At 32.9% G+C, this 22,988-nt stretch overlaps 1 long non-coding RNA gene and 1 pseudogene across 1 annotated transcript; both read left to right on the forward strand.

Moving 5' to 3' along the window:
• Nucleotides 1-8,718: 8,718 nt before the first annotated feature.
• Nucleotides 8,719-15,096, forward strand: LOC100793270 (glycoprotein 3-alpha-L-fucosyltransferase A-like; annotated as a pseudogene).
• A 1,946-nt stretch (nucleotides 15,097-17,042) lies between these two features.
• LOC106795960 (uncharacterized) lies at nucleotides 17,043-20,726 on the forward strand. The gene is made up of 5 exons (XR_001384594.3): nucleotides 17,043-17,112; nucleotides 17,285-18,037; nucleotides 19,259-19,328; nucleotides 19,454-19,542; nucleotides 20,140-20,726. It is a non-coding gene; the product is annotated as an uncharacterized lncRNA (long non-coding RNA).
• Nucleotides 20,727-22,988: the final 2,262 nt, after the last annotated feature.

A 22,988-nucleotide genomic window follows, 5' to 3' on the forward strand; every position in this document is an offset into this window, starting at 1 on the left:
ATCAAAAGTGAATCCAGGTGGAGATAACTCACACACCACCGACATGGTTGGGGACTCTTATGGCTTTTTTTTTCTTTGAACCTCTCCCCCAGTTGCGTGTCATTTCATGATTCTCTTTAGAGAGCCTGTGAGACCTGATTTCCCCCTTTGTGGGTCATATGTTTCACTCCGACCCAGAATCAAAAAACCATCTTTCCGCAAACCCCTTAAGAATTTAAGGAATTTTGGAGCTTTGGAGTTTGGTCAATATTTGGAGGAGGGGGGGGGGGGGGGGGTATGTTTCATTGAATGATATGTTTTTATTGGCCATGCTTGATGATGTATACATATATTGCCTAATTGTTGCTTTATTTTTCAATTGCTTTCAAATGCTACTGTCCATGATAAAAAAAATCAAATAAAAAAAAGAATGAAGTTGAATAAATAAATGAAGTCTTGGTTTGAAGACTTGGATTGGTTTGAGGACTTGGTTGATTTTGTTTTGGGTTTAATTTTTAAAGCTTAATTTGTAATTTTGGTTTTGGGGTTATTACTTTTTCTTACTTCCCACTTATTCCCCAATTCTCCTCTATTCCTTTGGGTTTTAACTATTATCCCATACTTTCATCTACCTTGTCCTTGGCCCCATTACAACCTTAAAAGACCTTTTGATCCTCATGTGCATGTGCTTGTGATGTGGTTGTCAATTTTAGAGTCTTGCCAAGTCTATGTGGTGTTTGTTTTCATGGGTGCTCTGAGAGTAAACAGTAGCCTAGACACTTGAGAGATAGAGTGCATATCTTGTGAGGCTCTATCACTTTTCATTCTTGAGTTGATTAATTATCTTGCCATGTTTGAGATGCTTGGATGATTTCCATGACGACCTTGATTCTTTAACTCTTTACGTGTTGGATGTTACCCATTCTTTTCATTCCTTGAGATTCATTGAGAAATATGTAATTGTTGTTGTAACACCCTGATATATATATCTATATATTATTAGTAATTATGTTTGATGTTTGATTATTTGTTGCGTTATTTTCATCCGTAATTATTTTTAAGGAAGTTAATTTAGTTAATAGAGGGGTGGATAGATAAGGATCTAGCTTCTCAAAGAAGCCTCTTGAGAAAGCTTCTCAAAGAAGCCACGAGGAAGCTTCTAAAGGAAGCCTCTTAATGAAGCTTCTAGAGAAAGCTACATGAAGCTGCCTCGGTAAAAACGCTGCCCAGCCTTCATTAACCGTTGGATCTTCTCGAAATTTGGCCTTAAACTTCACAGGACACTTTTTCCATCATGTGACCGTTGGGATCTTTGAGAAGATGCCTGGAGTGTGCTAGAAGCCTCTTAATGAAGCTTCTGGAGGAAGCCTCTTAATGAAGCTTCTAGAGAAAACTACATGTAGCTGCCTCGGTAAAAATGCTTCCCAGCCTTTGTTAACCGTTGGATCTTCTCGAAATTGGGTTTTCTACTTCACAAGACACTTGTCCATGATCGGACCGTTGGGATCTTTGAGAAGATGTCTGGAGTGTGCTAGAAGCTTCCGTTCCCGAGAGCATCTCATATTTAAGCATTTCAGCCATTGCTTTCGTGTAGCTTAGGAAAAACGTCATTTCTTCTTCTTTCTTTCTTCCAAAGCCATTTCTAAAGTTCCAAGAACTTTCTCCATCACCCACATCCACCATTAGCCACCACAAACCATCATTGTTCTCCATTGAAAACCCACATCGAGAAGAACCCTTCAACCGAAGCAGAATTTCCAACTTGGCTTGCGGTTTTGGTAGAGAACGAAAATCCTAATCTGACCTTTCATTTTCTTTCGAAGTAACCATGGTTCTATGATTGTTTCTTGTTAGTTTCATCTTGTCTTTGCATCTTTTCTGACTTTGGAACCGCCATTGCATGTCTTATGCTTCCTTTGAAAAACCTTAGAGAAAGAGACTTTGTAAACGTTATCCTTTCATGAAATGCATGTTATTTTCGTAACCTACACTAAACCCCGGTCACATTGGCGTGGTCGGAATTTCCAAATGATGTTCCTTTGTAAACCCCGAAATGCTCTCAGCTCTTTCATGTAGTGATGTGGGTGTTTGACCCAGAGCACTGTTACTAGCTTTGTTTTTTGAAATCCATACTAAGTCTCCTTCGTTTTGGCATAGTAGAGGCTTGCGTGGAATCGACGAGCAAGGACGAAAAGAAATCTTCAAGTGACGCGATGAGGAATCCGCGGGGTAGCTCACGATAGGTAAGGGGAGTTTATTATAAAATTTACCATTTTAACACCATAGTTAGGGTCAGGGAACCTAGCTATGAGGATATCTATCTGTCCCTGTTGCATGCTAATTTTTATTCAAAGAAAATTACGTTTTAACTAATGGGATGCGATATATATATATATATATATATATATATATATATATATATATATATATATATATATATATATATATATATATATATATATATATATATATATATGTATTGTGATGAATGATATTGTTTTGGTTGTTTGAAATGTGTTGTTTGAAGACCGTGCGTGTGGAAATGATATTGTTGTGTTTGTTTGAATTGTTGTTGATGTTGCTATTGAGGATTTTAATTGATATGTGATGATAATGATAATTATGATGATATTGATTTGAGATGACATTGTTAATAAAGACCATGTCAACATGAATTGTTATTATTGATGAATATGTGAATATGAAATGAGGTTGTTGTTGTTGTTGATAACGTCATTGAGATGAGATGATATTTATGTTGTGAATGACATGGAAATACGATTTGTTGATTGATGTTGGAAATGCATTGGCATGTGCATGTTGTGTATGTTCGTGGGGGGCACTGTGCACTGACCTTTCAGGGTCTTTGGCACTAGCTTATGGCCACGTTCATACGTTGGATGTTGTGTATGATCGTGGGGGGCACTGTGCACTGACCTTCCAGGGTCTTTGGCACTAGCTTTTGGCCACGATCATACGTCGTATGAAGTGTATGTCATGGGAGGTAGAGTGCACTGACCTTGTCGGATGGCCCAGACGTGGGTAACTAGCGTGGTTAGAGAATCTAAGCATTCCTGAGGGGATGCTTAGGTGCTTTAATTGGTCCATGGTCTTTGGCACTTACTTTTGGCCGTGATCATAGCTCATACGACACAGGAAATAGAGTAACTGTGGCCAAGTGTACTTTGTACTAGGGGTCTGTCACCTGGTAAGGAACACCTTTGGGCTCCCAGGCTGATCACCTATGGGAGGGGGGCTGTTACGTGCACAACCGGGTGGTCTCGACAAACTCAGCACAGTTCCCTAAGTGAGAGTGTCGTGTAGACACGCTTAGGCTATTTCCTGATATTTGGTTGTTGTTGGTACATACCACATTGCATCTGAGTGTTGAGTTAGGTGCATGCATCATTCTGTGTAGTCTTGATTGGGTCCATGGATGGATGATGAGTAATTGTTGGATGTGAATGATGAATATTTGTTGGATATGAGTGTTGAATAATGATTGTTGTGTATGCTTATCATGTTTGCCTATGTTCCTTGCTAATTGTGGTTATTTGGAATTGGTATTGGTTCTTTTATAATAAGCTCACCCTTGCAATTTTGTATCGTGTGGTTGATACCTGTGATGATCACGAACCTTGTTCGTGGGAGCAGAATAACAGTGGCAGGATGTAGGGAGTAAGATTCTGGTGAGGAGCCGCCGAGCCGACGTGATGACGTTGGCGTTATTTTGGGAGAGAGTTGTGTTTTGTAATCAACTCCTCCGTAGTTGGCTTTTAAGTTTTATTTTGTTGAGTTAAAGATGTAAAACTGGAATTTTAATTATATATATATGAACATATTTAATTTTCGTTATGTGTATGACATGTACTGAATTATTGTTTCTATGTAATTAAGCATATTCACTTAAGTAATGACGTGTTGTTGGATGAATTTATGTTGTGACAAAATCACTTCTATTTTCATAATAAAAAATTAAGGGAGTTCTTTTTATAAAAATTGAAATTATCTAATATTAGAGTGTGGATACCGTAGCGACGAGGCGGGTCGTTACAGTTGTTGTGTCTGTTTGTTTCTCTTTAATGTCTCTGGATTTGTCCCATGCTTTGTTTTTTTAATTTTATTTTGCCCAGGAGTGCAAAAGGCTAAGTGTGAGGGGATTTGATGTGTCATCATTTTCTCCTATTTCTTAACCCTTTTTGTCACCATTTTAATTACTGATTAGCCTTAATTGTCAAATTAATTATGCAGTTTTATCATTTGGGCCTACTGGATTAATTTTGTGTTTTTAATTTAATTTTAGGAGAATTATAAGCAATTGGACTTGAATCCAGAAATGGGGTTGGACTTGAAGTGAGCAGACTATTTTATTCTACCAAATCTTATCTTATCTAGATTTTATCTCATCTAGATATTATTTCATCTAGATTTTATCTTATCATATCTAGATTTTATCTCATCTAGATATTATTTCATCTAGATCTTATCTTATCTTATCTTATCTAGATTTTATTTTATTTATGGGTTTGGACTTAAAACAGATTTGTAAGCTTTGGGGCTGAGAACATATATAACAGCACCAAGGTTCTAGTTTGAGCTATCTCTCTTTTTCGTTTTAGTCTTTTTCGTTTTAGGGAGAAAGAATAATTTTAGGTTTTGCAAGTCCAGTTTTTACTATTCACGTAGCAATAAAGTTTTGTTTTCTGCTTCAATCTAAAATTTCGTTTCTACTGATTAATGGAAGGCTAAGTCTCCAGCGTTGTTTTCTCTTGAGGATCAAGCATAGCTCTCTTTGAGGTTTTATTATTTCTATTGAATTCTGATCAGTTTTTCCTCTTCACCAATTACTCTATATTTGTTGCTATTAATCCATGCATGCTTAGTGCTTGATTAATTGTCTCTGCACTTAATTTACGTTCATGCTTAATGATCAATTTGTTCATGATTAATCGGTGTATGTGTTGCTTAATCACATAATGAATGCCTTATGTTAAATTTTGCTTAGTAATTTAATTTAGGGTTGGATTAAGTGGTTGAATTGATAAATGATAAATCCTCGTAACTTAGGATAAGAGACTTACTTGTGAATCAAGGGGAAACAACATGTTTTAATTCTGTTAATTTCTAATTCAAATTTGCTTGCTGTTTAATTTACAAAAACAAACAACTCACCCAATTCGTTACTGTTTTATTACTATCTGTTATGAACATTTGGTTGACCATTGCTCGTTGGGAGACGACCTAGGATCACTTCCTGGATACTGCATTTTTAATGTTTATTTGATTCGGGTACGGCCTCAATCAAGGAGTCTACACACATAGAAGGGGCAAGAAACAAATGTTCTACTACATTCAAGAAATTGAAGATTTTCCCAATGAATCGGCTCACCAACAACACCATCATACAACACCTTGGCAATCCATATGTCATATGCCATGCTATTCACGTTAAAGAAGCGTTTCGAGGAGGCAACCAAGCATTTTAACTTTAACTTATTATTTTTGCATTTTAAATTTTTAGGATAGTTTAAATTTAAATTTATTGCATTTTAATTCTTAGTATAGGTTTTAATTTTAAGTTTAGAGTTCAAAAAAATAAAATAAATTATCACTCAGTAGCATAGCGCTAACTTGCATTTTTGAGTTTTGTTCATCATGTGCAGCGTTATTAATGACCAGCTAGTTTGGAGGACCACATACTCACTGTCTAGGGAGGTGGCGAGGCTGCAATGGATAAGAAGAGATGTTAAGGGCTCTTCAACCCTAAGTGAAGCCTTTCTTACTTTTTAATTTTGCTTTATTAGTTTAGTTGTTTGGTATATGTATGGTAGTTTAGGAATATGTTTATTATTAGGAAGATAAAGAAACACAAGTAATTAAGAAGGATCATCATTTTCTTGCAAACCCACCATAAAATATACTTTTTTGCTTAAATCATTCTTTGTATGGTTGAACTCAAATGCTAAAAGTGAAAACCATTGATTTTCCCTGATTGAGATGTGTAATGAGTTTGGCATGAAAAATTGAAAGCAAATAAAGCAACTTGTAGACCTAGTCTGGTGAGTGAGTGATCCTTATAATGATACAAATATATATTAAGAGACACTGTTATTTCTCTCATAGTAGACTTGATTGAATCTCTTGTACATTGATTGCAATTGTATGCATTGAAATGATCAAGGTCATGTTTGCATGTTTAACCAAGAGCAAAAAGTCTACCCTACATTGTTTATCCCTTGCACCTTACTTTGAGCTTAATTAATGTATCCTTTTCTAATTCCCTAACCTTGAAATTTATATGCTTATATATGTGCTACTACCCTTATCTTAAAGGATAGGAGAGCATAGGTCTAGGAATTAGGAAATGTTTTAAGTTTGGAGTGGAAATGCACCACTCAAAGGGAACAAAATAAAGGGTACCAACAAGCTCTCACGTGAACAAAGGTTGAAAGTATTATCCTCATTCTCTTTTGTAGAGTATTGAAAAAGAAATTTTTTAAAAAACAGAAAAATAAAGAAAATCAAGAGAGAAGCAAGTAAAGAAAAAAAAATCAAAAATTGAGGACAAAACAAAGTATGTATGAAATTGAAAATCTGGGGTACCAAGGATTGGTAGGAAGTGAATGAAAAACCAATGAATAGACTAAATGCTTTACTTCCTTTGAGTTACTTTTGAATATCTAAAGAAACCAATTTTCCTTGTTAGCCAAGCCCCATTACAAGCCAAGAAAGTCCTTAGTGATCTTTGCATGCATTTGATGTGTTGATTAACTTGAGATGAAAGCCAAAGTTAAACTATGGTGTCTTAAGTTGTGAATTGAGTAAACACTAACCCAAAAGCTTAAGAGTGAAACACTTATTGTGAGGACAAGTTGCTATGCCATTAAAGTTGATTTTCATCCTTGTTTCATATTTCTAACCATACATTTGATTTGGTTGAGCTAAAAATTTGAATGTGGGAACCATAGTTAGTTGATTGAAGTACATGAACAAAAAATTGTTGAATAAAGGGTAATGCAAGAAGAGTGTGTATGTAACTTGTCATTGTATATCCTTAGTCTTTGGTTTTAATTAGTCTTTTGTTTTTTGAGTCTTAGTTTAAATTTTTTTTTTGAGGACAAGCAAGGTTCTAAATTTGGAGTGTTGATCAACGTCAAATTTATCAGATTTTCAAATGTATTTTATGATGTTCATTTGACATTTTAGTTAACTTTAGGCCTTGTTTTGAAGCAAATTAAATTTAAATTCAATTTTTACTTTTTCTTAGGTAGAATTTTATGTTTTAGTTATTTTTAATGAATTTTTCATATTTTTTTATAGCAAAAACAGGTCATTCTAACAAGAGCTCTAGAGGTCCAAAATCAACAAAAAGTTCTGGAAGGAGAAATTGCAAAAAAAAAATGAAGATAAAAGTTAGGAAAATCAAGAAAAAGATATTTTTCAAAGCTAAATCAGCTGAAGAAGAAGAAGATAATTACTTGAATTAATTAGTACTATTATTTGTTTGTAATTTCTTATGATTATTTCCTTAACTAAATCTAGTTATAATTCTATAAATAGAAGGTTGGGCATTCATTGTAACGTGTAGAAGTCCCGTACAATTCTTAGAATTATATTTTAGACTTCCACCTACTAGACACCTCCATTATTCCATTAGACACTCTCGATTTCATTGTATTATTTTTATGAGTGCAATTCCTTCCACCTAGGAGAGGAAATGATGAACCTTGTTTCGCTTTAATTCTATCAATTCAATACTTCATCTTGAGTTTTATTTATTTATTTCCATACTTAATGCTATTATTTGATTGGTTATCTTATAGATGAATTCCAGAATTGACTTGCACTTTGGCGAGCCTAGTTGAGACCTGAACATGAATCAAGTACTTAATTGGGATTATCTCTAGGAATAGAATAATATTGGTTAAGTCTTGCTAATTCTCAATCATAAAATGTTAATTGCTTGTGTCGGTATGTCCAAGGGATTGAGTATCGGACATATAGTTTAGAATCTACGACCATGCGGGAGCTGGGTAGAATACATTAGTGAATTGGGGGTGAGCAAGAGAGATGAGTAGAAAATTGTGAAGTTATAGTGAATTGAGAAAATTCCAAGTCCAAAGCTAGACATTCATTCATCAAGATCGACGTCACCATCCAAGTCTAATATTTCTATCTTTACTTAATTATTTTATTTTTTATTGCAATTTATTTTATGTTATTTATTTAGTGACAATCACAAAACAAAAATACAAAATTCTAGTTCTTAGTTAAATAATTACATGAAATCCCTCCTTTATTCCTTTGGTACACGACCTAGACGATAGTTCACTTACTACATCATGATTGGGTTACACTTGGCCTATAAGTTGAATCTAACGTGAAATAAAACCCTAAGAGTAATGCTCGTCTTAAATTGCTATTCACTTCCTATCTATTACATTTTTTAACTTCCTTAAGGTGTTTGCGAAAATGCCACAGGAACTGAAGAGAAATAGTGCTTTTGTGTGTTTTTTCTTAAATTTATTTCAGTAAAAAGTACCGATGATTTTTGTTTATGACATGATCAATGATTTCTTCATGGTAATATTTTTTTTGTTGTGATAAAGTATCAATTAATGAGCTTGATCTCCATGACCACTGTGAGTATAATTTTTGTAAATATTGTTTAATTATTATATCTAAAGCAACAAATTTAACTGTAATATTCTTCATTCTTTTCTTTTCACTACCACAAAAATGGTCTTCTACAACACAGGTTTTACGATGGTTGTATAAAAACAGATGTTGTAAGTAAAGCAATGGCAATTTTGTAAATAACTGGAAATTTTTAAAGACGGTGTTGCCAAAACCGTCTTTGAAAATGCACTACAACATCAGTTCTTGGAGAACCAGCGTAGAATGCGAGAATACAATGTCTTCAGGGAATGCACGGACTGGCTCTCTCTCTCTCTCTCTCCTTATTTTCATCTTCTTTTTAATATCTCTCTCCCTCAATTTTAGAAAACCCTAAATTCTCCACCTCGCTCTCTCTCTCTTCATACCTCCATCGCTGTGGAGATCCCCATAAAGCCGGTGAAGATATAGAGGCACAGGTGTTCGTTGCTCACGAGATTGAGTTGGATTCTTCACCGTCGGAAGCTATCCTCTTTCTCGTCCGAACATGGCATCTACATCCGCCTTATCAAGTACATCTACTAAACCTCCGTTTAAACCCCCATCTCCACGCACGTATGGCAAATTCAAAAACCTTATCTTGTTATTGAAAATGTAGAATAACAGGGTCCTACAACTAATCACGGTGGATCTTTGTTTGGTAAAGTTTGGTCTTTTGTTCTTTAACAACACCTTATCTTGTTATTCAATCCAAATCCCTTTGTCGGCACTTTGCTTTGATGTTGATAGGCCAAGAAGTAATTCATAAACCTCCTTATAGTTTTCCTTCTAATTACAAAGTCCATGTAATTCTTCTTTTCCATCTAAAGTTTTTGGTTCATTCAAATGTAGGAGTAGAAGTCATGTTCGGTGGGACATAAATTTGGGTTTAGTGGGGATAAGAAACCTGATGTTGCATTTGGGTTACCTCAACCAGGTGGAACAACTAGTGTTCTACAATAGATGGAATCATCACAATACTATGCTGAGAACAATCTTGCCATGGCAAGACGATGGGTAAGCACTATTGTAAAGTGTTATTCATTAGATTTGACCATTTTATGCCTGTATGTTGCTTAGTTAGACACCATGGTTTTTTTTTATTGTTTTTATAGTTCCATGGAAATATGTGAGTCAGAGAATAAATTTTTTGTGTCAATAAGACAATGTTTTTATAATAATTTGTGAAGAGAGAGTGATCCATTCCAAAAAATTTCAAGTGTCAATGAGACAATGATTAAACTAATATTCCATTGTCTTTGTTTACTAGGAGGGGATATAACATTGTAATGACAACCATCCTATCATCTGATGTTCTTGTTGGATATTTTTCATGGGCTGAGTATGATATCATGGCACCAGTGCAACGAAAAACTGAAGTTGCTCTTGCAGCTGCATTCATTTCCAATTGTGGTGCTCGAAATATGCGGTTGCAGGATCTTGAAGCCCTTGAAAAATCTAATATCAAGATTGACTCTTATGGTGGTTGTCATAGGAACCGTGATGGAAGAGGTACATTATAATAATTTTTATAAATCTATTTAACTATAATATCTATTAGGAATATTTTATCCCTGTTAATATTATTATAGATGTTTTCTTGTCGGAATTGTAATTGCAGTATCTCCCTTTGTGCTTGATCTTGTTAAGTGTGTCTCTGTTTAAATCACATTTCTTCTACCTTTTAGATGATACTCTATTTACTATAAGCAATTGCACTTTATATATTAATGCTTGTTTATTTTGTTTGGAAAAAGAGGTAAGAAAGTAATTAAATTGCCAATTTTAGACACTGAAAGATTGTAACATGGTTCTAATGTGCCTGCAAAGGCTTCCAAGTTTCTAGGGATAACTTTTCTTTATGTCGAATACTGTTCTAATTTTCATTGGACCTGATAGCATGGACTGAGCACAAATTGACCAACAACCTTGTGCTGAAATACTATCATCTATCATTATATATTTTCCTACTATACTCTCTTTCACCTCAAGATATATATGGCTTCTTTCTGTTTAGCACCTTTTTCTTATGTTTTTTTAAAAGGGACAAAACTCAAGTACAGGACCTCAAGTGTTTTTAATGTTGTTCTCTAATCAAAATTGGAGTTTTGCCTTGGTCACCCATAACATAAAGGTTGACATTAAAGGACAACACTGGTTAATGAGGTAAAAGTCTAATTTTGATTAGAGAATAACATCAAAAGGACCTTAGACGTTGCACTTAAGTTTTCTTGTTTTGAATCAACTGTTCCAATCTTATGTATGAAATTAGAGTATAGAAGTATCTTAGGAATAACTTTAGTCTACACTCATCATTATTAACTTCTTTAAAAATGTTAAATTTAAATTCTTTTGAATTAATTATGCATATCTTCTTTAAAATTATAATTTTCCCCCTCCAATATATTTAGATTCTACCTGAATTAGTTATGCAAAAATCCCTTATAATTTTAAATTTTTATTATTTCAAATATATTTTTTAATTTTACCTAAGCTTGAAATACATGTGCTATGCGCAGGATACCTACTAGATATAAAACTATAAGTCCCATACCTTGCTATATTGGTTACTAGGTGAAAGGCTCTAATGCCATTTTTAAAACATAGAAAAGCATGCAAACTTAATGTTATGTTGTCAAGCTAGTGTCCAAGTCTAGTTTTGAATTTTTAATTACATTAAATCTTCTATTATTTACTTTGAAATTTTCTACCAATGCATCTCATAATTTTACTTAGTTAAGTATATCTCTGGCACTGTGATATAGAATATATAGAAATCCAAAAAGGAATGAAAGTGTTATGTTAGGCATAAACAGAGGAACATACTTTTAGGAATTTACTGTTAAGGTAGATTTTATGGAACTTATTAAGGATTTTTTTTTATATTTTCTTTAGAATTATTTTTGGCATTTAATTTTTTCACTTAGAGTCCTTTAAAAGGCTCTTGTTCTAAACTTGAATTCAGTTCAGGGTTTTGAGTAATATTATCAATTTGTTCTCTTCAATTTTCTACTTCCCATTCTCTCCTTTTTCCATTTTGTTCACTCCAGTCTTCTTGATAAAAGGAGAAAAAAAAATTGGAGCAATTTTCTTAATAATTCATTTTGTTCACTCCAGTCTCACTCCATTTTGTTCTAAACTTGAGGAAGATTATGTAACTGAAAAATTCTTCCAATCCCTTGTTGCTGGTATGGATATATAATTTATCTCCATTCTCTTACTTGCATTTAATCTATATACAACATTATTAATGTAAGACTAGATGTTCGTGGGCTTCAGGAACACTTGCATCCCATCTGATTTCTTTTACATATAATTCCATAAATTGCTAAGATTTTCTGTTGCAGAAAGGCAATTGCCAAAATTTAGCTGGATTTCAATGCTTAATTTGGAATAACTTGATCGATATTAATGATGATAAGTTCTTCACAAATAAATTTAGGAAAATATTTCTTGAATACATGGTGTCAATTTTTTGATGTTCAAATAAAGAAATTCTTAAATTTATTGATAAACTAATCCTTTTTTTAGTTCTTGGATAAAGTAGATGTTGTTTAGTTATAATTAATTGTTACAAAATGCTTTCAATTTTATGTTGGATCAAGTGGCTTCGAAATAATTAAGAAGGGGGGGTTGAATTAATTATGAACGTGTCTTGTATAATTAAAAATCTATCATTCTTAATGTTACTAGATTCAATTAGGCTTTTACTACTAAGTAAAGAACAAAAATAGAAACTTAACCAAAAGTAAAAGCGATAATTAAAAGTACACAGCGGAAATTAAAGAGTGTTGGGAAGAAGAAGACAAACACAAGATTTATACTGGTTCGGCTACAAACCGTGCCTACATCCAGCCCCCAAGCAACCTGCGGTTCTTGAGATTTCTTTCATCCTTGTAAAATCCTTTACAAGCCAAAGATCCACAAGGGATGTACCCTCCCTTGTTCTCTTTGAATAACCAAGTGGATGTACCCTCCACTTGAACTGATCCACAAGAGATGTACCCTCTCTTGTTCTCAGTATAACAATCCCCAAGTAGATGTACCTTCTACTTGTACCACAAAGGATGTACCCTCCAATGTGTTGGGACAAAGAATTCTCAGGCGGTTAGTCCTTTGAATCTTTGTAAGGGGAAACAAAAGATATCTCAGGCGGTTAGTCCTTTGAAATCTTTTGCTTAAGGGGAAGGGAAGAATCAAAAGAATTCTTAGGCGGTTAGTCCTTTGAATCTTTTGTATGGGAGAAGAGAGACACAAAAGAATTCAGGCGGTTAGTCCTTCGTTCTTTTGGCAAAGGGAGAAGAGAATGAAAAAGATGAATAGCACAAGTTTTTTTAACAAAGAACTTTTCTTGGAAGAGAAAGTGTTGATAAAAAAACTTTTAGAAAGATAAAGAGAAATGAATCAAAAAATTCTGTAGAAAGATATTGAAAGATTAATTGAAAGATGTTTGAGAGACGATGTTGAAAAAAGATTGAAAGAGAGATGATTCAAAAATGATTGATGATTATTAAAACTCATGCCATGGTTACATATTTATAATCTCTTGACGACTCAAGTCAAAGCTTGTGACTCTTGACAATTTCTTTAAAACTAGTCACTTAAAAAGTTGTGAATTTTGAAAAAAATCTTCAAAAACAAGTCACTTGAAGAATTGTGACTTTTGGAAATGTATTTTTCGAAATCAGTCACTAGTAATCGATTACCATTAAGGTGTAATCGATTACACATCAACAGATGTGACTCTTCATTTTGAATTTTGAAAATTAAAATGTTTAGAAGCTCTGTAATCGATTACACAAGTTTAAAATGATTTAAAATTGTTTAAACACAAGTTGTAACTCTTGAAATTTGAAATCTTAACGTTTTAAAACACTGGTAATCGATTACTACCTTCTGGTAATCGATTACCAGAGAGTAAAACTCTTTGGTAATGATTTTGTGAAAACTTATTGTGCTACTCAATGTTTTGGAAAACTTTTTTTGTACTTATCTTGATTGAGTATTCTCTTGATTCTTGAATCTTGAGTCTTGAATCTTGATCTTGATTATTCTTGAATCTTGATTCTTGAATTCTTGAATATTGATTCTTGAATCTTTGAAATTTTCTTAGCTCTTGATTCTTTGGCATCATCAAAATAACCTTGGAAGGCATTGCTTCCACATTTTACACACTTGAATATGATATACTCTCAGTGTCTTGAGTTCATTCCTTCATAGTAATTGGCAATATACTATGCATTTGTGAATGAGCTTTGAAACGATAAACCAAACATAAAATAGTGTGCAAGGTACATTTGGTAATGGGTATTGTTGGCATAAATTAAATAAATTATACTGTGAATGATGTGGATAGTTACAATAATTCCTTAAAGACAATTTTTCCTCTAACATGTGATAATATATTAATAATGTTAAATCAAGTCCAGTGTTGTTAAACAACAGCTATGGCGGAATGACATTAAAATGTGAATGGATTTTGTGTTGTGGTTCTTTTGTATTTATGATCAATGGGGTGCATCCTAAGTTATCTTATTAATATAGGTGGAAGTATGAGGGCCCATTTGATTCCTTCAAGGCCCTTGTGGATATGGCAGTTGTACATTCTTCTTGCCGCCTTTGCATTCACTTGGCCAAAGTGAGTAGAGAGAAGGAAGAAAATAGTCCAGGCTTCAACAAATGCCCTTGCAACTCTACTAGAGGGCAAAAAATTGTGTATCATATTTATGTGAGAGAAAAGGGAAGGTTTGAGATGGAATCCATTTACTTGAGGCATACTATTTACTTTGATTAGTAACTTTTTCTTTAGGCTATAGTCCTATTATAAGTTTTCATCTTATAGTATGATAATTCTTTCCCATCAAAATTTATGATTGTGTTTGATCAGAAATAGTCTAACTCAAAAGACTTACACGAGAAGAAAATAAGAAAGGTATAATGAATTGAATTTCTCCTATAAATTAAAATGAACTTGTAGACTTTAACTTTTATTGAAATTTTCCCATCTAATGTTTCCAAAAGCTGAGGTTATGAGTTGATTTTAATGTATTGGAGATGATCAATTCATTATACTTCTTATTTTCTTCTCCTATCAATAAGTACTTTTGGAGTTTATTCAAACAAGACTATATTCATTATGGCTCTTCCCATTTTAACTGTCATGAAATAACATAATGACAACTCATTGTTTTAATGCCATTTGGCAGGTCTAGCAATATAACTCTAGAGGCCTTGAAGTTTGCAGTTGCTTCAAAGTTCACATCCCTGAATCATGTACCTATATGGAAGACAGAAAGACCTGAAGTTCTTAGAGGGGCCAATGATTTAAAACTCTACAAAATATACCCAGTTGGCTTGACACAAAAGGCAAGCACTTTATTACTTCAACTTCAAAGGGATGTGGATTTCAGGAGTCACTTGGAAAGCCATCCTTGTACAAAGTTTGAAGCCATTTTTGTGTAGCATGTATTAAAGAAATTGTAGCCAATGCCCTGCAGGTAAGTCATTAGCCAATGCTTTGTGTCCTAATTAAAAGTGTGATTGATTGCGTTTTTTTATTGGCTTTGATAATGCATGATTGTATGACAATCTCAATTTCAAAATTAATAATTGGGTTGGGTGAAATTTTAGAATTCAGTTGGGATGTTAATATATATGAAATTTATATTTTTTTTTTGAAAAAATACATTTTAAGATGATTCTCTGAAAAACCGTTTTAGAATGTCTACCAGAAAACCGTCTTAGAATCCTCAAAATATTTTTAATTTTTTTATAAAAAAAAATAAATTCTAAGACGGTTCTTTGAAAAACCGTCTTATAATGTCTACATTCTAAGATGATTTTTCAAAGAACTGTCTTAGAATCCTCAAAATATTTTAATTTTTTAAAAAACATATATTTTAAGACGGTTCTCTAGAAAACCGTCTTAGAAAATGTACTCTTCTAAGAAGGTTTTTAACTAAAAATCATCTTAGAAGGATACCCTTCTAAGACGGTTCTCTATGGAACCATCGTAAAAAGTCTGCACTTTCTATGATGTTGGCTAGGATAACAGTTGATAACTGACATAATATGCACAAATTAACCGACGTAAAAAGTGTTTTTCATAGTAGTGTTTCTTTCTCCACCCTTGAATATTTTTTTTGCACTATCATCCATTTATTTATAATTAGTACAATCCATGTAATCCATTCTTTTATTAGTACAATGCAATTTTTTCATGATTCTAACTGCATGTCAATATGTAATTTTCAACAAAAGCTTTTTTTATTTTAATTAATTTATTACACAATAGGTAGTGAATTTGCATCCTTTTAATGGAGTGAATTTGCATCTCAAATTTTGCATCCTTTTACGGTTATACTCATTGGAAGATTATTACAGGAGTTTGAAACTTACCATTGATGTCCAAGTAATTCATGTTTCTTTACATGCCTATTAATGGAAGTTTACGACCATCTCACAAGAGGTTTTTTTTTTTGGTGCTCAAGAAGATGAGGTTGTTGTTGTGAAGTCTCTTTCACCTGTAGATTGGATGAAAAGTTGTTGAAAGATATTGTAATATTGTGCATTATGAATAAATTATCAAAAAAACAAAATTTAGGTATTACGATTTTTCTTAGACTAATAAAGAATACTTTGATATGCTTGGAGAATATTGTAGAGTTTCAAGCTAAAAGATAAGATGCATGTATATTGGGAATTGAATTTTTATCACTAAGGTTTAAGTGGCTTAAATGCAAAGTGAAAGATTGCATTTTACTATATGAACCTTAGTTGAATAGATGCATTGAAAATTGTTTTTGTTTCAACTTCCAAGAGAGCTTATTTATTATAGTTGGTGGAAATCTTCACTATAAATAAAGAAGAGAATTAGTGGAGAAACACAACACATGAAAAAGAGAGTGTGTGAGAAGAGAGATTATGAATCAAAGTCACTTTGTTGAGAGAAAAATGTCTTTGTGTGAGAGTGTTATCATTTCTTGTAACCATTGAGTGAGACACTTGGGTTTGTAGAATCATACACTATTTGGGGTGAGTTACAATCTTGTAATCATTCTTGTGATAATAAAATACTTTTTGAAACAGTTTCGTGGACATAGGCAAGAAGTGTCGAACTACATTAAATTCATGTGTTTGTTATTATTTTTCCTACGATGTAATCTTTGTGTGTATTCTCACGATCCTTTGTGGGTGTAAGTAATTTTATTTGTGAGAGCATTGATTTTCCAACAGTGATATCAGAGCGTTGATATCCTAACAAATATTTAGTGGTACCTTTTGCCTAAATTAATAGTCAAATAAATGATTTTCTCATCTTTTGTCAAATATAATATTAGTTGATTGTTTTACTTTAGTTAGTAAATAGTTATATAAACTAAAGGATGGAAAACTTTACATACAAGTGAAAACAATGAATTGTGAGGCCAAGGTGTTCAACCCTAAGGAAACCAGTGTCGTAGTTCTGACTAAGATTAAGTAAACTATTAAACCATTCCTTTAGAAGAAAATTAATGGTGTTGTGATCATTATCCTTGATAATTGGAACACATTAAGAGTCAAGACTATTTCTCCAGCAATCTTGATTGTTTTCATTCTGCTTTTTTTTTTTTTATATACTAATTCTAATTTCTCTGTTTTTCCTTTCCAGTGTACAACTTATTTCAACGATACTTAGAGGCAGGCAATCGAGGATGCTGGCCGGTGTCATTGTTGGTCTCAATGTTGCTAGAATTATTAAGGAACCCACTGCGGCTGCCATTGCGTGTGGATTGGACAAGAAAGGTGGTGAGAAGCACAAGAATAGAAATGTGAAATACAAGGACATTGATGAGATTGATCTTGTTGGTGGGAGCATAAGGATAGGGAAGTAGAGGAGCTGCCATAGCAAATTCTATATCGTATTGGGTGAATGTTTTGATATTGACGCTCTATGTCAAGTTTTCTCTTTCGTGTACCAAAACATGGGCAAGCTTTTCAAAAGAGGCACTTCACAACATCCCTTCTTTTCTGAGGCTTGTCATTCCTTCAACTTTTATGGTTTGGTAATTCAATTCTCTGATATTTTAATTACCTATTACATGTCTATGACTGATCAGAAGTGCTAAGTTATATTTTAATTATCTAGTTTGTAATCTAGCTTTTTTGATTACTTGTGCAAAATTCATAAATATTATTTATGCAAGTAGATTGGTAAGTTATTCACTTTCTAATTGTTGTGTGCTCTGTATCCAAATATAATCTGGATGTTGCTCCCTTCACCGTTGGAATATGCTCCCTTCACCGTTGGAATACTATTGGTGGAGTGATGACAAAGTTGATTCCCAGAAACAATGTTATCCCTACCAAGAAATCTCAGGTGTTTAACACCTACCAAGACCAGCAGACAATTGTCTCCATTTAGGTATGGCTCTATTAGTTGACTGCAATCCTTATTCTTCGCTACTTTTTAATTTTAATTTATTTCCTCCTTCACCATATATTTCCTATTTATGTAATGCCTAGCTTCCCTTTTCTTACTGCTTCTTATGACTACACCTTTAAACTGACTTGGGTATTTTCTACCATGTATCTCTGTATTACATTTTCCTTTTCTTTTATAATATTTTCTAAATGTTTTTCCATTTATTCCGGTGTAGAAGTAAATGACCAAATTATATCCATTATCTATGTATAGCATATTTTACTTGGATTTTTTAATTCATCCTAGTGAAGACCATTAGATCACTGTTAGCTTCTCTTCAAGGGGTTGTCTCATTTCTTGTTGGCTAGTTTTCATACATGAAAAAATAAAAAGAAGCCACAGTAATAATAAGGGGTTAGTGGATCTTGAATATTGCATCTTTGCCATCTTTGATATTTGGTTAGATTGAAAATTATCAACTTGATTGCTTGCACTTTGGTTAGAATAAAAGGAATTTGGCATATTTGCTCTGACTCTAATGTGTGATTATAAGTCTATAAGAGATGCGGAAAAATCCCCATGTGATAAAGGTAAATTTAGTTAAAATTGGACCCTATATGTATTGTGAACTTCATTTTTATGCACTTCTTGCTTGCTAGATTTTAATAAGAAATATAGTTTTATGATTTTATTTTGTAATTACATGTATTCCCTGTTTCCTAGGTCCTTCCATTTTATTTGAATTTTGTGTTTCAAATTAGGTTGTCTTTTATCTTGGTCATAGTATGTGATTGCTTCTTGTTGATTTTTTGAAGAAAATTAAAATTTAGCTTGAATACTATAGGATAAATATGCATTGGAAGTGCATGATGTTAGGATGAATGTGGCATTTATGGAATATTTTTCTGTGACTATAATTTTTTATGAGCAAGGTTGGTAGTAATATGTTGAACTGTAATTTGACGCGAGAGAAGTATAGTTACTCATCTCTTTGTCATCATTGCATTCATTTGATCTATGAACTTGGATTTAGTAAGTTCGACGTCGTTATGTTATATCCTCTTACATATATGAGTAACTTATCTCTTTTTTCATTGGTGCTTATTTTCAACACTTACATTTTTTTTCCTACTAGCTTTAGCCATTTCTATGCTAGAAATTATGCAGAAATCTAGTTTCAATTTTCTACTCCTTCTAATTTGTTTTCTCTGTAAATTTTAGGTGACCTGCAGTGTCAAAGGGAAACTTATGAGATATATTGACTGAGAGTTGCTTTGAATTAGTCACATGTGTAAGCATCCAGCATAGACCAGATCTAAATTGTTTCACTATTATATCCTGGAAACTAATTTTACTCTAAATTTGAAACACTTGCTGTTGAAATTTTCAAACACTAACTGCCTTTAAGTGCTGCAGACTTGCACTGAGAAATCCCTATATGAAGGACCTTTTAAAAGGACTCCTTCATGGTATTAAGCTCCTTTTAAGCCAAAATGAATTTTAAGGTATGTTTATATGATCACTAAATCATCTTATTGTATGTTTGGTTTAGTAGAAATCCCGAACAATTTTAAATATTAAGATAATATTTCTTATTTTTTAAAAGCTAAATTAATTACTACCTAGTAATTTTGTAGAATAATATGTTTGTTGATTTAAGGTTCACACTTGCACTTGCAGCTCCAAAGAGTTGAATATATAAGGACTCAATATAAAATAAAAATTGATTAATAAAAAATATATTTAAGTCTTGTGTTTATTAATAACATATTTATTGAACTACAGATTCAAGATGATGAGATATATGTAACAATCCATTAAAAGAGTATGAATTATATATTTAAAATATTACAAAATAAGACATTTTATTGTGTTTAAAAAATAAATTAGTAACATTTGTTGAATGTTACAAAAGTTATATACTAACAACATTTTTAAAATGTTGCCTATGTATTAAAAAAATGTTCCTAAAAATCTTTAGCAACATAAAATATATATAACATTTGATAAAATATCATCAAAATATATTAGTAAAATTTATTTATGGTTTGACGATATTTTTCGAATGATGGAAAAAAACATACTTTGTTGTACCTTATTAGGTGGAGGACCCTTATCACTTAATACTGAAGGTGTTGTAAGGAGTCGAGATGAAATGGTTGGATGTGGCGGTTTTATAAGGGATTTAAGAGGCAGCAGGAGTTGTGGATTTGCTAAAAGAATTGGTTATGCAAATTCCTTTTTGGCTAAGCTATGGGGTGTTTATGAAAGGCTATTTACTCGTGTGAAGGGTTACCAATTGATTGAGGTTTCGATGTTGATTCTGAAGTTGTTGTGAAGTGCATAATTGGAGGTAGGGAAGGTTGTGCTACAGGTTGGAGTTTGATTCAGGAAACTCACAAACTATCAAATTCGAGTTGGAGAGTACAAGTCTCCATAGTTTTTGACTAGCTAGGTAATGTTTGTGTAGATGCCTTAGCTAATATAGCATGTCATCTTAAGGATAGTTATGTGATGTACGAACAACCTCCGCCTATTATTAGGTCATTGCTCCTAGTTGATGTCAATGGGGGTTTCAACTTCCCGTCTCATTCTGATGTACGTGGTTCTGCTTTTTGGTCTTTGACCCTGTTTAATTAAGAAAAAAAATATGTTAATTAATCTATATGAATAATTGAATACAAAATGATCTATATGAATAGGATCTTTAGTTAAACTATTTCGTTGTCCCGTGAGTTGCCGGGAATGTAGCTTTGAAAAATAAAAAAATAAAAGATTATATCATATTCTTTTTTTAATAATTGAGAAATATTGAAGTATATAACCGAAAAACATAATATACTTTACATTATTAAATATGCATTAAAAATAACATACGACTAACTAAATTAGTGTATATAAATTATCCACTTGTGATTTCGGTCAAATATCTTTTTTTAAAAAAAGTTTAACATCTATCTAATCTATTTTAACATTCCGTACGATTTCATGTAGCATTGCTTTGTACCATATAACATTACTTTCTATTCCAACTTTTATTTTTGTTAGCATACAACTTTTTTAGTATTAATAAAATGATTTTGTATCATTTGATGAAATTAAAATTAATAAATTTGTTGTGGAATAACTAAATTATATATATATATACGCGCATAAAAATCAACTTTGACTGTAATAAATGGTCATTATTAATTTTACTTGCAATTTTGACTTGTGCAAATTATTATTCCAAAATCCGTTGTTGCCACGAGGATCTTCACTCTGGTTGCTTTTAGAACAATTCACGGTCTATGAATGGGGAGAGAAATCTTCTAAAAATTTGCGCGCATGTGTTCTGAAAACAAGACCCCAGTTGCAGCAAAATCTCCAATCTCCACAATTCTTTGTTTGCTTCCTAATCGTTAAAAGGACATACAATTTGATGCCCCGTGGAGTGAAACTTCTTTCATTTCTAAAACGCTCACCACATCAACCCAAAAAAAGGCATCAAAGAATAACCAAAGTGAGAACATGCAAAACAAAAACCCCACCATTACAAACGGAGTGGTTATCACATCCTATGTAGAATCACCAAGAACTCGCTCAATTAAACCATCCGACGATCCCACAAAGAAAACTAAGCCACACCCACGTTTTAGAATCTCGCAAACCGCAAGATCACAAGGTTATGATCATAGGGCTCAACTTCTTGCTTACTCTAGACAACTCAGAGAAAATGCTCGGTCCCATAAAAATGTTCAAGTTCAATTTCCCCAAAATCAGTCAAACCCTAAAGGCCAGGCAAGTTCTCTCTTTCTTCTTTTGCATCTACTTAGTTTTCTTCAAATGCCAAAAATATGTAGGGAATTAATGGATGCCATCAAATTTTGGAATTTTGTAAATTTTGGCAGAAGCGGTTATTGTTGGCTGAACCGGTTCCAGTATACTCGCCTTTAACCCAAATACTATCTAGCTCTAGTACCCAGTTTGGATGTGATGAATGTGTTGAACATAAGGGAAGAGAGGTAACGAACAGGTCCAAGAAGAGAATGGGAAATGGAAATAAGTGTTGCAAGGTTTTGGTAATATATCGTATGATTAAGCATGTATTGTGGTTTGTTACATTTATGATAATAGTACCCTTGACTGTGTGTTTTGAATTAGATTTGTTGACCTTTTGCAGAGGAAACTGAAGAGCATGTTCAAAAGATTGCCATGTAAAGTAATCGAGTGGTAAAGAAGATTAAAATTGTGGGGCACTCAATAGTTTCAATTCATTAATGTCTCCTTTTTTATTTCTCGTTGTCTTTAAACTCAGCTTTTGGTTTTGATGTTTATGGTCTCTTTCTCCTAGTGCCAGTTCTTTTAGTTGAATTCTTAAAGCCTGATATTGTTGTGCACTAAATTAAAAAAAGAAATAAAGAAAAAAGTGTAAAAATGAAAATTATACGCGTTAATGGATTAGTTGGAAGAGTGGTTACTAGATCCGTTATTTTTTGAAGCGGTTGGAATCATCGATTCTATCATCATAATGTCATGGTAATCCTTAATCCAAAATTTGGAAGGTTGCAAAAAATGGGAGAAAAAAACGCCAGTCCATGTGGGTGTGTTTTTACCGAGTAATATAGAGAGATATACTCTAATACTACTGAACAGATAAGGCACCAATGATTAACAGTTTTCTTCGGTAATAATTAATCAACTAGTTCCTAAACATAAATGATTTTTCCAAGAAGAACATGAGTTTTGTCCATTCTTAAACAACAACGTTATGATTTGTTGTTCAAGCCGTCCTATAATTTGTTTTGAAAAACTCATTGAACTATAAGTATAAAAGAAGGCACATATATTTACACATTTCAAAAGGCTCCTCCCTCTCTACTATCCTTAGTACTTGCGTAATTTTTTTTTTATTCTTTTCCCAATATTCTGTATGTTACTTTGTTCGAGATTTGAGAAATACTACTACCAA

This window comes from Glycine max, chromosome 14 (genome assembly GCF_000004515.6).
Source record: "Glycine max cultivar Williams 82 chromosome 14, Glycine_max_v4.0, whole genome shotgun sequence".
Taxonomy (NCBI): domain Eukaryota; kingdom Viridiplantae; phylum Streptophyta; class Magnoliopsida; order Fabales; family Fabaceae; genus Glycine; species Glycine max.